The sequence below is a fragment of the Pseudopipra pipra genome, chromosome 4 (assembly GCF_036250125.1).
Source record: "Pseudopipra pipra isolate bDixPip1 chromosome 4, bDixPip1.hap1, whole genome shotgun sequence".
Taxonomy (NCBI): Eukaryota; Metazoa; Chordata; class Aves; order Passeriformes; family Pipridae; genus Pseudopipra; species Pseudopipra pipra.
The window spans coordinates 72,526,700-72,547,750 of record NC_087552.1 but is presented as its reverse complement, the minus strand read 5'-3'; the positions used below and the strand labels follow the sequence as shown (position 1 = coordinate 72,547,750).

General features: G+C 39.7%; 1 protein-coding gene across 3 annotated transcripts in view; it reads left to right on the top strand.

Annotated features, from left to right (window-relative positions):
• CTNNA2 (catenin alpha 2) overlaps positions 1 to 21,051 on the top strand; it is a 486,975-nt gene that overhangs the window by 38,483 nt on the left and 427,441 nt on the right. The window lies entirely within an intron of this gene.

Genomic DNA, 21,051 nt, shown 5'->3' with positions numbered 1-21,051 from the left:
TTAGATATAGTGAAGGGTAATTGTAATTAGCCCTCCTTTATTTTTTGGATGAATGTGATACCCAACACTTCAAGTGACCAAGTCCTCTTATTTTGAGTACACCAAAGTTTCATTCTAAATTTTATATATTCTGTTTTCTTGCATAATACAGTGCCTGTAAAGCTGAAATCATAATGTTGAATGTCTCACAACCCCAAATTTATTTCCTCTGTCCTTTGGTGAACTGGAAACCTTCTATTTATTTATTACAAGGAAAAGAGAATGGCACAGGTGAGGTGACATCTTGAAATTACTAAAAAAAATCTAAAGCTTAAGAATGGTTTGAATCAAAATGTTGTGGCTTCTAATCCAGTTTTGTGCCAGTAGCATCCCAACATTTTAACATATGCCCAGAAGGAATATTACTTGTGTTAGAGCTTCTCTCCAAAGGTCCCTGAGGAAATGAGACAGTAAGTGTGAGGTGTAGGTGTTGTTCTGATGGTAACAGCTCACTGCAAGCTTCTGACTTTGGTTGGGATGAGGGATCCCGGCTGGGATGTGTCTTTCCATGTGGGCACTGTGGAGTTGTGAGCTCTGCAGTCACCACAATTTATTTTACTTTTGGCTACAATGGCTTCCATCCACGAGTAGCTTGGCTTGACCTTGCTGTGGTTGCAGCCACCTCGTTGTAACAGGGTAAGCTCATATTCTTCTTGGCTGAAAAATTCAGGCACCACTGAGCTGAACAGTCATAGAAAAGAGGAAATATTTTCTTGGACACAGTCACTGTATTATTCAGTCACTCTATTAAGATTCTGTGTTAATCAACACAATTGGGTGAATTGCATCACTGGCATCCAGAACTGTCACCTTCTGTAGCCAACCAGGCTCGTTGGTTGATGTGTGGGACGGATTCTTTCCGGGTGATGGTCCCAGAAGGGTTTTATAAATAACTGCTGCTTCACTGGGAGGTGGTGTCTGTGACTGGCATTAGTGGTGCAGTTCCAAGTTATGTATTAGTGTGGAGGTTCTGCACATTGCGAAACAAATGTTCCTGAAAGGTCAGATGGAATGTATGCAGTCAGGTCTGGCCCTGTTCCCAGATTTCATGAATGAAAACATAATATTGGGCTTGTAAAATCATATCCTTTCTCTTTTAGTGGAAAGTAGCCCTTTTAGCATACTTCCTTTAGAATTTGTAACTGCTTGTGTAATCTGGTGTGAAAAATGAGATACTTTGCTGTTCTGTTTCCTTGGGTACAAGGTTGTCTTCTGTGTGGTCCCTTTTTTTTCAGATGATTGCTTCTTTTGTGTTACAGAGGGATTGCCATTCTCACATCTTGGCATGAGTAAGCATCTGTGTATCTATGGCAGATACTGAAATACTTTTCACCCAAAACCTTGCTCAGATGTTTCCTTGGTTCCCAAGTCTTAGGTTTCCACAGTTGGCAAAGGAGAACAAAAAAAAAAAGCCCCCAGCAGATGTATTGGGAAAAAAATTAATGCATTTTGCTGCAGTACAAGAAAATGACTCGGTAGTTTCTGTGGGAGTTATACAGCATAAAACAAAGCTGAAGTGGTTTATGAAACCAAAATCCTAAGTGAAATACATATATATTTTACCTTGGTTGGTTCTGTTTATTATTTTATGAAATTTAGCTTTTTTTTCCCCTGCCCTGGGACCTTTCATGAAAAATCTCCAAGCTCATAACGTGGCTGTCAATGAGAATTTCACTTTTCATTTTGCTTTTTGAGAGTTGCTGGCATATTTTAACTACTTTTCCCCTCCCCTTTATACCTTCCAAAGTAAATAGTCATTAGAGAACTGACTCTGTATTTTACTTATAGTCTCGTTTTGAGCATTTTATCCTGTACAAACTACCTATGGAGCCTATACCCAGGTTATAAAAAAAGTAGCTACCTACAAAATCAAGCTGTGGCACCAGTATGTGCCCAGAAGATTCCACTCTGGCTGGTGGAGTCATTAATCAAACATAGTTCTTCGTTTTTTTGATAAAGAAGGGAAGAGTAAGAGTTCAATAAAGGGAGATTTCAGTGATTTGAGTGGACAAATGCTGTGCCTTTTGTTGTGTTTTAGTGAAATTGGAAGTGCCATTCAGCCTTATCTGGAAATTCCATCCAGCTCTCCCACGTTCATGAGTTTTAGTACTGCATTGAGCAGAAATAATGTTACCTGTGAAACAGAATTATTGTGCCCTTCAATCACTATATGAGAGCCTGGGACAAACTGGTAGTTTTCCAGCTGAAGAGAAGATGACCTTGGTCATGCAAATGACAATTTAAATACTTGGTTAAATATCAGAAAGCACATCTCTCTCCAAAGATCTAATAAAATCTTCCAAAACATATATGCTGTTTTCTGGAGGAGGCTGTGCAGACCAGAAGGTATGCAAATATTGGATTTAAAGGTAATTTGTGTAAACTAACACTGCTAATAATTGGACTTTACGTATGTGCTGGCATATGGGGAAAGCTAATTAACCACTCATGCCTCGTGTTGCATAGCAGGAAATGGTAACTTACAGGCAAAGAACTCATCAGATTTTTGTAAGAAGGAGCAATGATTCAGATTTTTGGGATTCAGGCTTCTTTATAGTTCCACGCTGCAATGTTCTGTTGGATCAGCAATGTGTGTGCTGTTGGGCTTTCCGTGGACTCCATGGAAAAATCCCGTGTGACAAATCCAATTTCAGCTGGGACTGTGCGGCTTGGCAAGTCTGAGGGAGTCACATCCCTGCTGGGTGAGATTAGAGAAGGGCTGTGGCGCTGTCAGCTCTGGCTGGAAAACCAGGAAACACTGGAAAACTGTAAGAGGAGAGGGGGAAAGGCAGGTGGGACCTGCCAGGACAACATCACTTTGTTAGAACCAAAGCGAGTTTGAAACTCTGTTGTCCGGCCATCAGAGGGAATTTCTGATTTTGATTTTGTTTGAACACTTTGGGAGCTGTAACATTTGAGAACGAGTTAGAGGGTGTGTAGCTGCTGGTAAACAAGTGAGGGCTCCTTCTCATGTAACAGTGAAAGGCACAAAAATGTGGAATTTTCTATTAGAAAGTTGGCTCGTATGGTTTTGTGTTCCTGATAAAATTTAACCATATGTTACGTTCTTTTGTGGTGAATGTGGAAATGAAAAGGAACTTGTCAATGGATCATTTTAATTTCAGGAGGCATTTTTCTATTTTTTTTCACCTACTAGTAATAGCTTGAATTTCCTACTTTACTTAAAAATACACCTGCATTTTCCTGTGCTTTGTATTTGGGAAGAGTAGAATAAAGAAAAAAGTGGAATAATTCCTAAATCATCAACAGTTTTTCCATTAAAAGCCATATAAATATATTTATATTATCTCACAAGAAGAAAAATTAAATATTTAGTATATAACTGTAGATTTCCTTACGTTTTTAGTTGTAATCAGCTTCGGTTTACAGCAGCAGAGCAAAATTACACCATGGTCCATTGAGACAGTATAATTTATGAGATATATTTGTTGTTTTGCAGCTGATAAGGACAGGATATGAAAAGGAAAAATCACAGCTATAGTGCATTGAAGTGACAAAGGACACAATTGATGGGATTCAAACAGGAAGGTGTAGAAGGTTGTTCAGGAGGGCAAGGTCAACTCTGTACAAAGCTGCTTCTGAAAATGTTACATTTAAATTAATTAAGTTTATTTTAGTGGAACTAGGAGTGGCTGGTCCTTTCAGGGTATGGCTTTTATCTGGCCAGGAGAACTGAGCTACTTTTCATTCCTCTGTTGCTTGCTGGTAAAATGAACCATTATCTTAAGGCATTCTAAGAGAATGGAACAGTGGTTGATGGATAGATAGCTCTGACTGAGAGTCAGACACAGCAGTGCTGATTAGAACATCGATGGTATCAAGAACATTTAAGAAATTATCTTTTTTTTACCCCCTCTTATGCACTTGTCTCACTGATGGCAGGATCAAAATTAATTCCACAAAATAAATCTCTTTTGATTTCATGCTTTCTTCTCAGACATGAATGCTTGTAGCATCAAAAAATTAACGGAAAGAGATAAGTTTGTGCCTCTCAGTCTGAAGGGAGTTGTGTAGGAATTGCAGAAGGTGACATTGGAAGTGCAGAAGTGAGGGTGGATACTGAAGGTCTGTGCCCTTCAGGTCATTGTCCTAAGATGAGCATAAATGAGAGGAAAGACTAGGACACATCATAAACTACCCCATAATGTGAAATATTTAATATAATGGCATCATTTGATCTTCTTGATCTCAGGTTTTGTGTGTGGTATTTCGGTGGCCATAGAAATAAAATGTTAAGCTCTTTATAAATTTTATTCTTTATTATTATTTTTGCAGGAAAAATAATAATAAAGTTGAACTATCTTACCCAATTTTCGATAATGCACATGTGTGCATTGCTGTCATATTCCTGGCAAAAGCCTCTGGCTGGTAAATCTAATTTCCAGTATTTTAATTTTCAGCAAATAATACCTTAACTTATCCTATGTTGTTATAGATTTCAAACCTGTGTTTCTGTAAAAAAAAATTGCTACATACAGGTAAGGAAGATAATGGTGGATTTCTGGGATTAGCATTTTGTCTGATTCAGTAATAAACTGTATAACAGGGTTGGATTTTGCATATGTTAATAAGTTGGATTAATTTATGGGTTTGATTAAATGTGCTCATTGTTAAGAAGCATTATATTGTTGCAAGACTTGCATGGCTGAGATTTATCTTAAGTTATTATTTTAATTTACTTTGCTCATTTGCAGTAAACTACTGAAGTGTAGAACTTGTTTTTTCTCCCCAGATTGCATCAGTGGCCACCAATCCTTGCTCTAAAGTTTCCTTATGGTGCCATAAGGTGGTGGTGTTCCCAAATTCATATCCAACAAAGACTTTCAAACAAATGAAGGGTTCAATATTCAGGGTTTCATACCATGACCTTGTAGATTATTAATTTTTCCCTCACTGTGAGAGTTTAAGAAATTTTTTTGTGTGTTTGTAGAATTAGAATGATAGTAGTTTACTGATATATTTTTGATTATGGTGTCTTTTATATGTTGGAAGTTTCTCAGGTAAATTGTAGGGGGGGAAAAAGCATATATTTTTGAAACTGTTTATTAAAAAGAAAGCAGGGGGGTTAATTTGATAGCAGCTTTTATTTGGAGAAAAGCAATGTCTTTTATACTGATGTCATAGAAGGTGACAAATGAAAATCACAAGAGTCACCCAGGAATGAACTGGAATATTTATTGCTAAGGCATCTATTTTGAATCGTCAGATCATAGAATGGTTTGAGTTGGAAGGGACCTTAAAGCCCATCCATGGGCAGGGACACCTTTCACTATTCCAGGTTCCTCCCAGCCCCATCCAACCTGGCCTTGAGCACTTCTGGGGATGGGGCAGCCACAGCTTCTCTGGGCAACCTCACCACCCTCACAGGGAAGAATTCCTTCCCAATATCCCATCTAACCCTGCCCTCTGACAGTGGGAAGCCATTCCCCCTTGTCCTGTCCCTCCATTCCTTTGTCCAAAGTCCCTCTCCAGCTCTCTTGGAGCCCCTTCAGGCACTGGGAAGGTGCAGGAAGGTCTCCCTGGAGCCTTCTCTTCTCCAGGCTGAAGAATCCCAGCATTGTCTTTCCTCCTAGCAGTGTTCCTCTGGATCTACTCCAGCAGCTCCATGCCTTTCCTGTGTTGGTGTTCCAGAGCTGGAGGCAGCTCTGCAGGAGGGGTCTCACCTGAGCGGGGCAGAGGGACAGAATCCCCCCCTCTCCTGCTGCACACGCTGTGGGATCAGCCCAGAACACAATTGGCTTCCTTGGCTGCCAGTGCCACTGGCTGGGTCATGTCCAGCCTCTCATCCACCAACACCCCCAAGTCCTTCTTCCTCTTCTCCTCTCCATCGGTTCATCCCCCAGCCTGTATTGATTCTGGGGTTGTTCTTCATGGAGATACTAAACTGCTGTTATATTATCTTCAAATATTGCAGTGGGATGTTTGTCTATCCATGAAACACAAAAATTTTAAAAAAAGAAGTTTCAAAAGGAAAGTATTTTCTTATTACTATCTGGTTTCAGAAGAGTTTGCCCTGATTATATTAAAAAAAAAAATTAATTGGTGGTATGAATGAGTTCCTTTCTGTGATCTGAGGAAGTAATTAAATGCTGTTAAATAGAATCCTATTTCTTGAAATGAGTTCACTTTCTTTTGAATTTCCTCATTAGCTGCTATCTTACAATTAAGTAATTGTGCGAGATCATCATGGATTGAAAGTAGTGTAGAGGATTTAAATGTGTATTGCTTCTTTTGGGAATGTGTGAACTGTTGAGGGTCCATTAAAGGCTGGGAATAGAGAATGGAAAAAGTGCATAAAAATTGTGAATACTTGATTTAATACTTGATTTAATAGGACTTTTTTTCTGTGAAACTAAAATTGATAGTAAGGAGCTGATCAACCTGATCAACCTGACTGACAAGGGGCTTTTATATTTTCTGGCTGTAAGGAGGCACATGGAAGAGAAGGGGACAAAGGAAAATGGCCTTAAGTTACATGGGGGGAGGTTCAATTTGGGTATTGGGAAAAAATCCTTCACTGACACAGGGGTTAAACACTGGCTGCCCAGGGCAGTGGTGAAGTCATTGTCCCTGAGGGTGTTAAAAAAACGAGTAGAGGTGGCACTTTGCAATGATGGGACTTGGTCAAAGGTTGGACTTGATGAGCTTGGAGGTTATTTCTATGATTCCAAGGGGATGTATGGTACCCCTGTGGATAGCAAGAAAAGGGTTCTCTTTTTGCCTAACAAACAGATAATTTATAATGTATGTAATCTACATATATATTTTCCCTGGGGTGTTTTCTATCCCTTTTGGCACTAGTAGCCCATGGAGTGTTGTTTGAACATCCCTCTTAACTCCTCATGCTGTGAGGGCACTGACAGCAGCACCACTGTACAGATAGTGAAGGAGAAAACACCACCACCAGCTCAGCTCAACCCTGGAGTTACTCCCTGTGCCTGTCATTCCCAGTAGTGATTCCTCACTTCCAGGAGTTCTCAGCAGTGATTCCTCACTTCCAGGAGTTCTCAGCAGTGATTCCTCACTTCCAGGAGTTCTCAGCAGTGATTCCTCACTTCCAGGAGTTCTCAGCAGTGATTCCTCACTTCCAGGAGTTCTCACTAGTGACTCTTCACTTCCAGGAACGTTGTAGGTCTGTGATATGAAGTAATTTTCTTGAGTGCCTGTGTGCAAAGCTGAGTGATTCCTCTTTTGGTAAATGAAGCTGCTCATGCTTGAAAGGCAGATTGGAGCTGTCACCTCTGTGTTTCCCCTCACTATCTCCTGGGTTACTGGATTCCTGATCTGCCTTGTCAGGGCAAAGCTATTCCTGATCTAATAGCTTGGCACCTGGTTGCCCTGGTTGTTTTGTCACAGAGGAAGAGGAAAGAAAGTAGATTTATCTCACTCCTGAAAGTTGGCCCAATTTTCTGTACCCTGGAGGTTTCCTTATCTTCCTGGATATTGTCTCTAAGTGATTTGTCTTTCTGTACCAGAGTAGACACTGGGCTGGGGTGTCAACAGTTTTAATCTCCATTTAATGAGGAGATGAAATGGTTGATGCCTCTGAGTAAAAGTGTGGAGAAAGCACTCAGAGGTGGTTTTCTGGACTCCCCTCTGAGCCTCAGGCAGCAAAGCTCAGTAGCTTCAGGTCAGTCTGTGAGGGCTTTTTTGCTTGTTTTGTAATTTTTTTTTTGGTGTTCTTTTCCTTTTCATGAATGCATCGAGTTCATTTATGAGCTGACATAAACTTCTTGCACTGTGACAAAGGAGTTCCCAAACCTTTCCTGATAACTTAAAAAAAGGTTTTGTTTTTTTCTTTTGACGCTTCAGTTTTTTTTTTGTTTGTTTGTTTGTTTGTTTTTCTCATTGAGAAAGACAAAAGCAAAAGATTGTTTCCTTTTATCCATGGCACTATAGGTTATTATTCTTAGGAAAAGCTTCTTCCCCCAGAGGGTGACTGAGCACTGGAACAAGCTCCCCAGGGCAGTGGTCATGGTCCCAAGGCTGCCAAAGCTCAAGGAACATTTGGACAATGTGGTGGGATTGTTGGGATTGTCCTGTGCAGGGCCAGCAGTTGGACTTCGATGATCTTTGTGGGTCCCTTCCAACTCAGGATATTCTGTGATTCTGGCATTTGTTGGCTGTATTGTGTCCCCCCTCAGTCTTTTCTTCTGCACTATGAAGACTTTTTAATCTATTTAGTTTTCCATGAAGCCCTCGATCATCCTTGTTGCCACTGTATTTCTCTGTTGTGCAATATTCTTTGTAGAAAAGTGATGACTAAATCATATTAATGATATGGATTAATAATGGCATAATGGTGTTTTCTGGTTTGTTCTCTTTTCCTTTCAGAATAATTCCTCACTTTATTTTTGGTTGCTACTCTGTGTTAAGCTGGAATTTACATAAAGCTATTACAAATCACAGATTGCATTCCCGGGTTTTAATAACCAATTCAGAGTCAATCATTATGTATGCAATCAGGAGCCTGGTCCTTTCTCCTGGTTTTTTATCACTTTACATCTATCAAAGTTAAATTTAATCTATCTTTTTCATTGCCATTGTAAGAACTTCAAAGCAATGCTGCCCTATGCTTTTTGTTTGGTTGGAAGGAAGGAAAAAGGGAGAAACAGGTAAATGATGGCATTCTGTGGATTGGCATTTTGCAGTTCAATATTCAGCCCTGAGATCAATTAATTTATTGTCAGTAAACAGGTTTCTCGGAAACAGAAGAGGGGAGGGAAAGTACATGAAAGTAAAGGAAAAAATTAAAGGTTGAACAATCTGTGGTTTGAATTCTAAGTGTATGGTGGGTCAGGAAGGCAGGATGAGATACAGAAGTGAGTGTGGAACCTGTAGCATTACCAGAAACCTGATTCTTTCTTAAGAGTAAAGAATAGACACCCAGACAGATGTGTTATAGCAGTGTGAAACTGGACTTTTCAGGCTATCAAGGACATAGCAAAATATGTTGCTGCCCAACAAACCTCCACAAAGTGCTGGAGCTGAGAGCAGGCAGAAGGAAAAACTCAACCCCAGAAGGATGCATTTGAAATGATTCATTTTGACTCTCTCTTCCTGAATTTTCATTATGGTGGTGGCCAGGCTGTGTTCTAATAAAATCCAGTTTTACTAATTCAAAGCTTTTGTAGTGTTTTTTGTTCACTTAATGGAAGGAAAAGCTACAAGCAGATGTGGCTCTGAGTAGTGGCTGATGTAGGGCCCAATTACAGTCAGTGATGAATCTGAGAAGTTCGCTCCATCTGTTACCAACTGTAGGTGTATTAGACTGGACACTAATTTTATTGACCACAAGTGTTCACTTGTGGTCCTATCAGAGATAGCAGCAGGTAATTAAAAAACATTCTAAACATTTCTAGAACAGTGACTGTAGAAGTTCTAGTTGGTGGAGTTGACACATCCTCGTCTATGCCAATTGATGACAACTGAAAAATTGCAAATTTGGTTTGCCGCTAAGTTTTTTTTCCCTTGTGTTTTGTTTTTTAGGTTGTGTGATATTTTTATTGTTGTTATTGTCTCCCCCCCAATATTTCAGATGTTAACATGAATATGAGTAAATAATTGGTTTGGAAAATGAGACCTTGGGCCTTTAAAAAGCACAAAGGCTATTTTACTGAAAAGCCATTTATGTTCTGCAGGTGTTGCAGGTCATGTTGGTGTGGACTCCAAATTAATGTTAAGAGGACAACAGGATTACATCTCAGAAAAAAAAGTATGAATAAATCATGAAATCTATGAATAGAGAAGTAGTAGAAGTAGTAGACTCTCCTTTGTCCTTGGCATGATTGATTCCTTCATGGAATAGGTGAGGGAAAAAACATGTTTAGTTATGATTGCTACACAGAAAGCAAAAAATATGAACTGAAGATAATAAATTAGATATCCTGAAACCAGAGTATTAACAGAGTTGCTGAGTAGATGAGAAACAACCACATCAGTCTGCTCTCAGACATTACAGAGCTGGAGCTGCAGGGATAAGAATTACTTTTTTGAGAAAAAAAATTAGTGTGACACAGTGGAATTAGTGAAGACAAATAGGGACTTTAAAGAGTAGCATGTAAACACGTAATAAAAACCAACTGAACAACAACAGAACAGCCACAAGGGATGAGCTTAGAGAGCTTTGTACATGGCAGCAGAACAAGTGATAGGATGCCGTGGATTAGTGGGAGCAGGAGGATCACCTATTGAGTGGGTACTGCAATACAGTGAACAAAACAGAAAACTACTCAGGCTTGTAGACTGAACATCCCATGGTGACAAATGGTGATACTGGATACTCTCCATGCCTGTGCAATGAAGAGAAACTGTGATGACACTTGTCACTATTGAATTATTTGCTTTGTTTTCTTTAATCCTACCCCGAAGACCTCAGTAAAACCCAGGAATGTTCGTGCATTGTTGTGTTGGCAGCAAACAGTGAAGGTATTAAAGACATGGGTGTTGGACAAATAAAGTGAATTTACTGTCTTGAAAACTGGCTTTGTATTATAGCATTACAATAAGGCATAGAAGAGGAAACTTTAAAATAGTGCTGTGGTTAAGAAATCAACTACTGGGATAGTAAGTTTTTATGCTACTGCTCTGTATGTATGATGTAAATATCAACTGTCACTACATTGTGATCTTTCCATCTGGAAAGGTGTTCAAGGCCAGGTTGGACAGGGCTTGGAGCAATCTTATCTAGTGGAAGGTGTCCCTGCCCATGGCAGGGGTTGGAATGAGATGGTCTTTAAGGTCCCTTTCAACCCAAACTATTCCATGATTCTGTAATCTCTTGATTCTCTAAATAATCCCTTTAGCTGAAGGTGGAGACCCTTTTGCTTAAAACAAATCACCTGTTCATTCTGTGACCAACCAGTTTTCTGTATTTATGTGTGATCTTAAACAAATAGTGGATTGCACCAGTCAGTGCCAGTGCCTTTCCAGTTTATAAGAATTATGTTGTCATGGAGCATAAATCTCTTGATGTCATGGCCTGTCTGACCCATTCTGGCACATCTGTAATTAATTGGAACTCTTAAATCTATATGCTTATCATCTTAGTGGTAGGTGGTGCTGTGGGTTGTATGATGTTCACTGCTGGAGTTCCAGGGTTCTGGAATTCAGTTCCATAAAAGATGAGTTTAGTTCTTGCTGCAGCTTATGAATCTGGAAACCTTGTTGTTTTTTAGGGACTGTAAAATGACCTTCAAGGTGTTCACTGGCTGTACAGAACTTTTTGAAATGAAGCCAGATCCCCTCCTTTGCTTTTTTTTTCTTTTGCCAGCTTGGCCTGCTGGAAGGAAGAGATGTGATCAGTGTAATCAGCTGCATAACAGGCACCGTATCTTTTAATGAGGGCAGTTCTGGTTAATCCTTATCTGTGACACAGTGAAGTTCTGAATTTAAAATCAGCAGTGATAGAAAATCTATCCCAGGTTCTTGCAAGTTGTTCCCCATACATAGTTTTTCCCTATTTAAAAATACTTTGGAAGCTGTTTATTTCTGTTAAGAACCTGTTTAATTTCACCTTTCTCTCACTGGATTTTAATGTACTTTGGCCTGGATTGGGGAGTCTGGTTTTTTATTTTTATTATTTTTAAAGTTCTCTTCATTAAAATATACCTACTATAATTTTGTGACCTCTCCATGTAATAGTTTGTTACATATTCAAGTGTCTGCTTTTCCCATCGTTTTGGAAGAGGTTAATGTTGAATCATCAGCCTTGTTCTGAAATAATTCTGTCTTCAAATTTCAAGCAAAGGCACAAGTTTTTTTGCTTCTTTTCTGGATTGTCTTCAGTATTCTGCATATTAAGGAAAAATAAGAAAAAATCAAGATCAGTCCAACTGATAGATTAAAAGGTGAGGTCAAGACTGTTAGAAAGTCTTGTCTCTCTCTACATGACATTTTTTCCAAAGTTGTGTGTAAGTTTTGGGAGAAACATCTGCTTTTTTAAAAATTATTTTTGTTAAGTTATCATCATTAAAGATGTCATCTGCACTGTTATGGCTTTGATGGCATCTTTTACATCAGAAATCCGATGTGTCCCGTGATTGTCTTCATCACTCCTTTTTGAATGAAGGAATAGGAAACACAGACCTTTATTATCTTTAATTCAATTAAATCAGTTCAGAATATAATGGTGACGCAATTCTTATGCCACACTGTGTTTCAGGATTTCTCAACTACCAGAGCCACGGCAAATCCTGTGAACACACAGCTGGGGAAGGTAAAACTTCGTGGATACAATCACAGATGGCAGCCTGTGCATTGTGCTTTTGTTTAAAGCATCCATCAGCATAAGAATAATGTCAGAAAAATTCTCAACAATAAGTGATCAAGCAGAATTAAGCAGTTTAGTTCTTATTCTTAAAATATATGCCTATCATTGCAAATTTTTACTTTGTCCTTTTTTTTGATTAGTGGTAAATGATTATGGAATGGTACCTGTGGCTTCTATCAGAATGATAAGACATGTTTTGTAGGAATAGAGCAACTTTCTGGGAAATGTTTAAGAAAAGAGCAGATTTGATGAACACAAGGCTAGATCATAAAATTCTTTAAGAGTTTTAGGAAATTTTCAGAATCAGTGGATGAACAGCTGGACAACTGCAGATACCAGACAATGTGAACATCTAGAAGTTGGTGGGAACGTTCAAAGAGGTTATTAATGACCCTTAATATTAATTACTGAGGAGAATTCCAGCTGTGCTCCCATTGGGCTCCTATTCAGTGTGTTAATTATGGAGCTGGGAAATGGGAACAGCTCCTTCTCCACTGTATGGAAGCTTATAGACTTTCCAAGGGTGACTGTTCTCATCCAGTTTGTCACAGCAAAATTTTACAGGCTTTGGGCCAGTTGTATCTGTAGTAGTTCAGATAACTAAAAGATTCTGTTCAGTGCAGGAAAATAGTGATGCACCTGTAGGAACAAGAGCAAAAAACTCTTAATTAAAATCATGAATAATTATTTAAAACTTAATGAAAGGGAAATATGTGTAGAGAGATGGAACCTACAGTATTGCAATTCTAGTGAAACTGGCAGGGAAACAGTTTCTTAAAAAGCCAACCAAACTAAAAAAAGCTCGAAAACCCCTAAAGCTTTGACTCTTCATAGGAAAACCTGTAAATTGTTTCATCTGGAGGCAGCAGTGGTTGGTCTTGTGGAATAAAGAATTGTATTGCAGAGGAGTGAGGAACAGCTGCAGGGCAATGCAGAGGTGAGGTTAATTGTAGTTTCCAAGTATGAGGAATTGTAAATAGGATACTTGCAGTGAAAGGATGACCCCTACATGCAGAAGCAGAGGCTTGCAAAGTCATGATTAGAGCCAAATTCAGGGAAGAACCGTTGGAATTTGTGATACAAATTCTGTGTTGCAAGGGAGCAAACATGTTTGTTTGAACAAAATATTCTTAACACCTCTCTGCTTTTATAAAATATGGCCTGGTATTATTAATGCCAGGTTAATACAGTGAAGAAAAATAACAAAAAAATAGATACAGTGAAAAAAAGTTTATTATTTTACTTTTTTCCTGCAAGATATGTGATTAGTGTTTCCTTAAGAAGGAGCAGAACTTGAAGAAACTTTTTAAAAGTTATGGGTTTATTACTAAAAAGGAGGGTCACTTATGTAAATCGATCATATCTCCATTAATCTAAATATTTTACACAGTTATTATGTTGCTAAATGTAGAAATTTGCATCATTTTGGGGGAAAATATATAGAGAGAATGCAGAGTGTAGGATCTGCACCGAGGACCTGATTTCAAATCCTTTGGTTTTTCTGGGCTTGCAGTGTGACCCTACATGAACCAGCCTCCCAGCAGCAGGGAGCTCAGAGGCTTTGATCACGTCCAGAGCTGTGAGATGACTTTTATTAGGAGGTGCTGAAGAGCTGTGTGAATACAGAGCCAATTGTGGGAAAATCTACGGCTGTGCAGAAGCGATGTGACAATCTTTTGGTACAGATTCCTTAAAATCTTCTATTTCGCTGAGCTTTTTAGGAAACTCCCCTACCTTGACTGTAAAAGTCATTCAGTGGAAAAAAGCATGCTTACATAAATAATGCAAGATAAATTATTTGAATGTAGGAATTTCATGTATGGCTGTTTAAAGCAGCTTTCAAGCACTTTATGAGCGCTGATCTTGGAGTAAATTACTTTTCACATCGTTCCACTCTTCGTATTTATTAGAGCAGACAAATACGAACAACCCTATTTTTCATCCTTCCTGGGGATAGAACTCCCCAGTTCACCAGGCTACTCATGGAGAAGCAACCATTTGAATTTTAGGTGTTTTAAGGATTGGACATTGTATCTAACACCCCACTGGAGTGAGGGTCTACTCAGTAGCAAACTTCACCTGAGTGTTGAATGGTGGGGGAGCCCAAACAGGCACTCAGAACGTAGCTGGAGATGTGTGAGCCTTTGAACTAGAATTATTTTTTCTGAGCCACATAGTAGATAAAAACGATTAGGACACTGCATGTAGCTTTGCACAGGATTTTGAAACACAGTTATCGCTTTTGGTTAAAGCAGAAGCAGCTGCAGGTGGGTGTGGGTGGAACCTCCCTGTTCCTCTGCCCCTTGTGCTGCTCTTGCACCTTCCCTGGGAGCTCTTGGTGGCCTCTTGGATTTCTGGGGGCAATTTGCCCTCACGTCTAAGTCAGGTCTTGGTGTAGGCTGCTGCCTCCAAGACTGAGCTGGTTAATGTGACTGAAAAGTGTGAATCAGTCATCGCCTTTTTTTAGCTTTCCCGTTTCTCTGTCGGGGCACTCCACGGGCTCTGACCCTCTGGCTCTGTTACCAAGGTAATCCTCCCCTTCCCAAGGCCTTTTCCCTCCTTACTTGACGGTTTATGGTTAGAAATCTTAGTTTGCATCGTGGGCTGCTTCCATTTAAGAACTCTGTTTAGCTGAGGCCAAACCAGGATCTCACCCCACCGTGGAGGTGGAGGGTTAGTGGAAGGGGAGAGGGCTGTAGATCCAAAAGGAAGTTGAGAGCCTAGAAAAGCTCAAATTAAAAATTCCCTGTGGGGTTAAGCTTGGGAGTGGGACCTAAAGGTTTAGTTTTTGGCTTGTTTTTTCCTGCCTAAGTTTTAGGAAAGAAGAGAGAAGAGTCACATTCATGATACAAATAAGTATGTCAAAAAGTTGATGTTCAGATGTGGAGATAGATATTCCTTACACTCCTCCAAACCATCCTGCACTGCTTTTTTTTTTTTTTTTCCCTTTCTTTTTTCTTTCTCCTTTTTTTTAAACAAGGTGATGGGAACTGCCCCTTTGAACTCCTGTTGTTTCAGCCAGATCTGCTGGAGGCTGTCCTGGGCTGTCATTGACTAATGATAAGTGCTTTTATCTGCAGAAAGGGATGTTCTCTATTCCCTCTTCCACTGCACTTTTACTCCTCATTGTTAGTGTGTGTCCTCTTAGTATTTCCCCTTTATTTCCCTGCTTTGCAGTTCTTATGCTCTGCTGCTTTTTGTCCTTCTGTCTCTATTTGTATTCCTGTGTTAGCAGAGACAGAGAATGGGCAAATGGGTTGGGAATAGTGCTGGAAACCCGGATATCCCTGGAGTATCAGAGCTCTGGCAACTACACTTTACAGCTGCTCAGGTCAGAGCACAGGTACATCTGCATTGCTCAATACTGCAGATAAATGTAAGGTAACAGAATCTCTCAGCTATATATAACACCAGGTATTTATACATACATACATACATACATACAAATATATATATATATATATATCTCACTGCAGCCCTCTGCCAGACAGGTCAGCCAGGTTGTGAACTCACTAGGACTGCGTGTGGTTTTGGTATTTCTAATATCTGAATTAGTTGGTCCTGTGCTCCAGTTTATCCTGTACCTGTACAAGGCAATCCACAGCCAGTTTGTGCCTCTCCAAACGCTGTTATGCTCTGAAGGCAGACTCGAGGGTACAGCCATTACATATTTAGACTTCCAGCTCCCAGTAAAGCACATAAACGTCTGTGAGATCAGTCAGATTGTTTCTGTGTCTGTCTCAAGAGATTGTGTATCCTGCTGTAAGGAATTCTGGATTCTGTCTCCGAGCAGGGAGGTGTTTGTTTTGACTTGGTTCTCAATCTTAGGATGTGAACTAAGGAATCACAGACTGTTTTTTCAGTTTCTAACTCACCCTAGACCAGTTTGTGTCCGTGCTGCTGCTGAAGGGGCTGCCCTGCCCTCCATCTCTGCTGCTGAACTGGGAGCTTGGCTTGTTACCTGTGCTGTCATCATGTGGCTCCAAAGTCAGGTGGGGGGCTGAACACTTGTTTTCCTTCTGTAGCATTAGTTAGTGGCCCACCAGGTTATGTTCTTGGTGTAATCCACAGCCCTGTTGCCCAGGGCAAAGGATACAAACGTGCAGGAAGAGCTGAGCTGGAAAGTCAGGTGGGTTTAAAGCGTGTGGAAGTGCCCTGCTAGCCTGGACAGGGGGACTGCAAGTTGAGGTGGTGACTGATGGGGTAGAATCATTTGTAAAGCACTTTTTTTTTTTTTCTTTTAATACTCCTAATGCCTTGAAGCATTAGGTATTGTACATTTATTATTAAAAATTTAGTATTTTAAATTTAGTATTTTAAATTTACTATTTGGAAACGTGGGCTAAATCATTATTATCTTGCCTTTTGACTCCTCTCAACTTACTGATTTTCTACCTTGCTGGACATCCTTCTTACACTAATGACACTATTTGCCTTCCAGTAGCAAATAGATGGTTGGAAGTACAAACTTAGGCTGCCAGCACTGCCAATCTAGTATTACCACCAGGTTAATCCTGCAGCTTTGCTGTGAGTCAGGAAGAATGGGTTTTTACTTCATTCATTGTGAAATGTTCAGCATCTGCCCTTCATGTCTGCACTGCTCTGCATTGCAGACTTGAGCTGGACTCATAACTGGAGGCCTGCTCAAGACTGGCAATGTTTCTATTTCTAAAAGATTATCAGTTTGCTTCAGCAAAATGTTGCTTTTGCTTATGTAGATTTAAAATATCTTTACTGTTACACTGGAGTTTCAGCAGAGAAATGAGCTGAGCTGTCACCTGGGAGCGGCTTTGACCATGGGAATGCAGTCTGTGCCAGTCACAAGGAGAGTGGATCTATTGTAGAGGAAAACATTACATTGTGGTGTGACAGACAAACAATTCCACGTGCAGAATAGTTTGGCTTTGTAGAATGTTCCAAAAAAGTAAAGTCCTGCTGTGTGAAAAGGTTGGTGATAGGGGTGGTGTGGGGTCAGATTTTTTAGTGACTGTTATGAAATGAAGAATTCCACTGATGCAGAATCTGGCTCTAATGTAGGAATCTGTTTGTTCCACTTGTTCAAGTAAATGCTTGTTAGCATTTACTAAAGTAAATACTTACTTTCTTTACAGATAGGCTTTTAAGACAAACTGCCTGAACAAATGTTCACACTGAACGTTACTGAACTGGATAGAGACATTTCTCTGTTGCTGTATTTAGGAAAAGCTAAAAAGCTTTAAAGAGACATTTTGGCACATGCTCAAGGAGGAAAACAAAGTTAGGCAATAGAATTCCTTAAATATATTCTTGAAAAAAGTGTGAAGATGGTTTCAGGGTTAGGAGTGCAATGTCTGTACACTTCTATAGCAGTATTATTACAGCACTATTGACATAGTTTCCTTATTTAACAATATCAGTTTTAAAATGTAGGGTTAATAATCACACTCAGCCTGTTGAAAACATAGGTGAAAAACAGAGATTAAGTTTCACAGAAGCTTTCTGCTAAAAATGTTTCCTTAACTCTGCAGTCATAAAATCAGCAAGTGAATTTTTATTCCATGGGATTTACCCCGAAGAGCAATCAGTACACGTTTCTGAATTACAGAGGCAGGGACTCAGACAAGAAACCTCATTTCCCATTTGGAAGAAGGAATGGATTGGTTTCCTAAATGTGTTGCTGAGCATTCAAAAAATGACACTAAGTGGTCAGTATGACAATAAATGAGGAAAGAGAAAAATTAAGCTCTTTATGAAAATAGTAGTATCAGTCTAGTCTAGAAGGTAATAGGAAAGGAAATCTTTTACTTACATCTGCCAATGTTCTCTCTACCATAATACACTTTTATCTTTATATGAAAAATATTATGGGATGCCATTATCCTCTGCTCACAGAGGTTATCTTCCTCCCAGGTACTGCACAATCCAAGCCAGGTGTAAGCTATGAAGCAATTTATGTTTTCATTGGAGTGCTTAAAGCTGCTTGTTTGGGGATTATTTGGTCAAATAGTTGTAAGATATTCTTAGCATCCTGTCCTTTATCCAGCTGAGCAGTCCCTGTTCACCTGTTTGGTCTGGGAAGTTCACTGTAGATATGTCAAGGAAGAAATATTCTATCTATTCATAAACACACACTTGGGCAAGTAGCTTCTTTTTAGTCTTGTCATTTAAAATTGCTGTTGCGACAGCAGCTGGAGGAATGTTGAGGAAAAGGCATTAATTTGACTTGTTTTTACTTATTTACTGTTGTGGGGTAGATTCTCTTGCAAATAAAAAAACTATCTTAGGAGTTTTTAATAAGGCTTTTTCTCGTATATATCTTTTTGTATTTGAAAGCATTGCTCACCCTTTTATATTGAGTTCTGAAGGATATTTGTTTTATTTTGTAGTAAAGGTTGAATCTGAGGCCGTGTTCTGATTGTAACAACTGATTGTCCAGGTTATCTTTGGTATCACCTGTGTGCTTGTCATCCACTGAAATTAATTTGCTTTTGTGGGCTTTGGACTGTGCTACAGCTTTGAATTTACTTTTTTATTATGACAAGTGTATGTTTGAGTACTCATGGTAATAGTGGGGAAAAGTGAGCTTAGTAAAAAGAAAGACCATGTGACCCATTTGAAAGTGTCATAACTCATATAAATTATTGACTAGAATAATTGTCTACTTCAGACTTATTTTTTTGAATCCAGAGGCCAACTGGAGTGTCAACCATCCTTATATAAAAAGGAAACGGTTCTGAGAGATGAATAAATATTGTCTGCTGCAAAAAAGGGCTTGGCTCCCACATCAGCCGTGTTTAGAGCAACCAGAAACTGTCTGGCAGTTTTCTTTAGTCGCATCTGGGGGACTGACATGAAACCTAAGGATTTCTTTGCAGAAGGGTGGAAACTGAATAATAATGATTGTAGCACACACACTGGATATTATCAGATATTTCTGTCACCGAGTGTTTGCAAATAAGAAGACCTGGAGGGTGGGGTTTATAAGTGATTTATAAATACATTGATTAAGGAGTTCTGATCTGCCTCTCTTTGAGCAAATATTTTGACACAGAATCTTTTGCAGCCTATGAATGGGTTTTGCAGAGACTTTAATTTCGATTGATAGTAATCAGTCAAGACATTCTCCTGAATAAAGCAGCAGAATCTATTTTGTAGGTAGTAGATAATGTTGCTGAGTCCTGAGAATGCACCTTATTGAATAGAGCTTTATGAAGTGGATTGTGACTCAAGGAGCAATAGCTGAATATCTTTTGATTGTGTTCACTTAATTGCGGTGGTGGAGTATTTATTTATTTATTTTTATGTTTTATTACCTAAATTACCTTGTTGGTTAAACATGGTTTTCTGAAGAAAACAATTTAAAACTTTTGGAATATTGTATTCTGAGGGCTTGACTTGAATCTCACCTAAGCAATGTCCAATGTGATACTATTGGATTATCTTTCCCTGTTGGAGTTCTCATTGGCCTTTTTTTTTTTTTTAATTTTCATTTTAAAATAGAGGTAAGTATTTAAACCAGAGTTACTTAAAATGAACATTTTTTCATCAAACTTTTCTGTCTTCTTGTTTTTTATTGACAAGTTAGTTTACATGTGGCTTTGCCTGTCACCAAATACCTCTACAAAATCACTTTCCAGCTCAATGAGGTGCATTTGTTGTCTCTTACAACCTGACAGCTGGGCTTCTCTGTACCTGGAATTTCAAAAATGAAGTCAACTGTCTAGAAAATTGCATAAAAACCTGAAATGGCAAAAAAAAAATAATCTGACAGCAACTTGCTGTTGCCTTCATTTTAGGCCTTGTTTAAGCTTTTAAGTCTCAGGTGGTCTGGAGAATCCTTTTCGGTTTTAAATGAGTTCTGCTCTTTTTGATGCAGCATTAAGAAACGCTGAAAAACGTGGGGAAGTTCTGTTCAAAACCATGAACAGAGCTGTTGAATTTGTTTTATTCCACATGTGAGTGGGCTGACCTTGTCTGGCAGCCAAGTGCCCACCAAGCTGCTCCTCCCTCCCCATCCTTGACAGGGGACAGGGGGAGGAAATAGGATGGAAACCTCATAGGTTTGGAAACCTCAAAGTCAGGGCAATCATTTGCCAATCACTGTCACAGGCAAAACAGACTTGGGGAAAATGATTTTAAAATTTGTTGCTAATTAAAATAGGGTGGGATTGCAAGGGAAGAAAAGGGCAAAATCTAAACCACCTTCCTCCGCCCTGAGTTTTTACCCAGTCTCCACTTCTGACTCTTCTGCTTCCTTCTCCCACTCTGAGCAGCACAGGGGGATTTTGGGGTTGCAGACATGACACTCTGTTAGACACCAGATCAGTGATTATTGGGTCAGAACCACCTTGTGGGGAGTGTGTGTGTGTGGAGGAGGAAGGGATGGGTGCAACCTCACGGAGGTCGGGTGGTGTCATGTCCCTTATGGCAGCCCCTGGAGCCCACATAGGGAGACTCTGGAGCAGCTGCCAGTCAAAGGCAGCTCGGGAAAACTATAACACCCCACAGCTCCTGGAGCTCCTCACCCAGCTCAGACTGGGGCAGTGAGGATGGTGCCCTCACACTGACCTGGAAGCCCAGAGTGAGTGGTGGGTCAGAGGCCCCGACTGGAGGGGTTGTCCACAGGGAGACCAGAGCAGATAAAACCTCAGGCACCTGTTTGCCTCATGTCACAGCCCTGCCACTTGGACACGTGAGAGCTGGTCTTCTACAAAGTGTCAGTGGTAGCTCTATGATCTGTC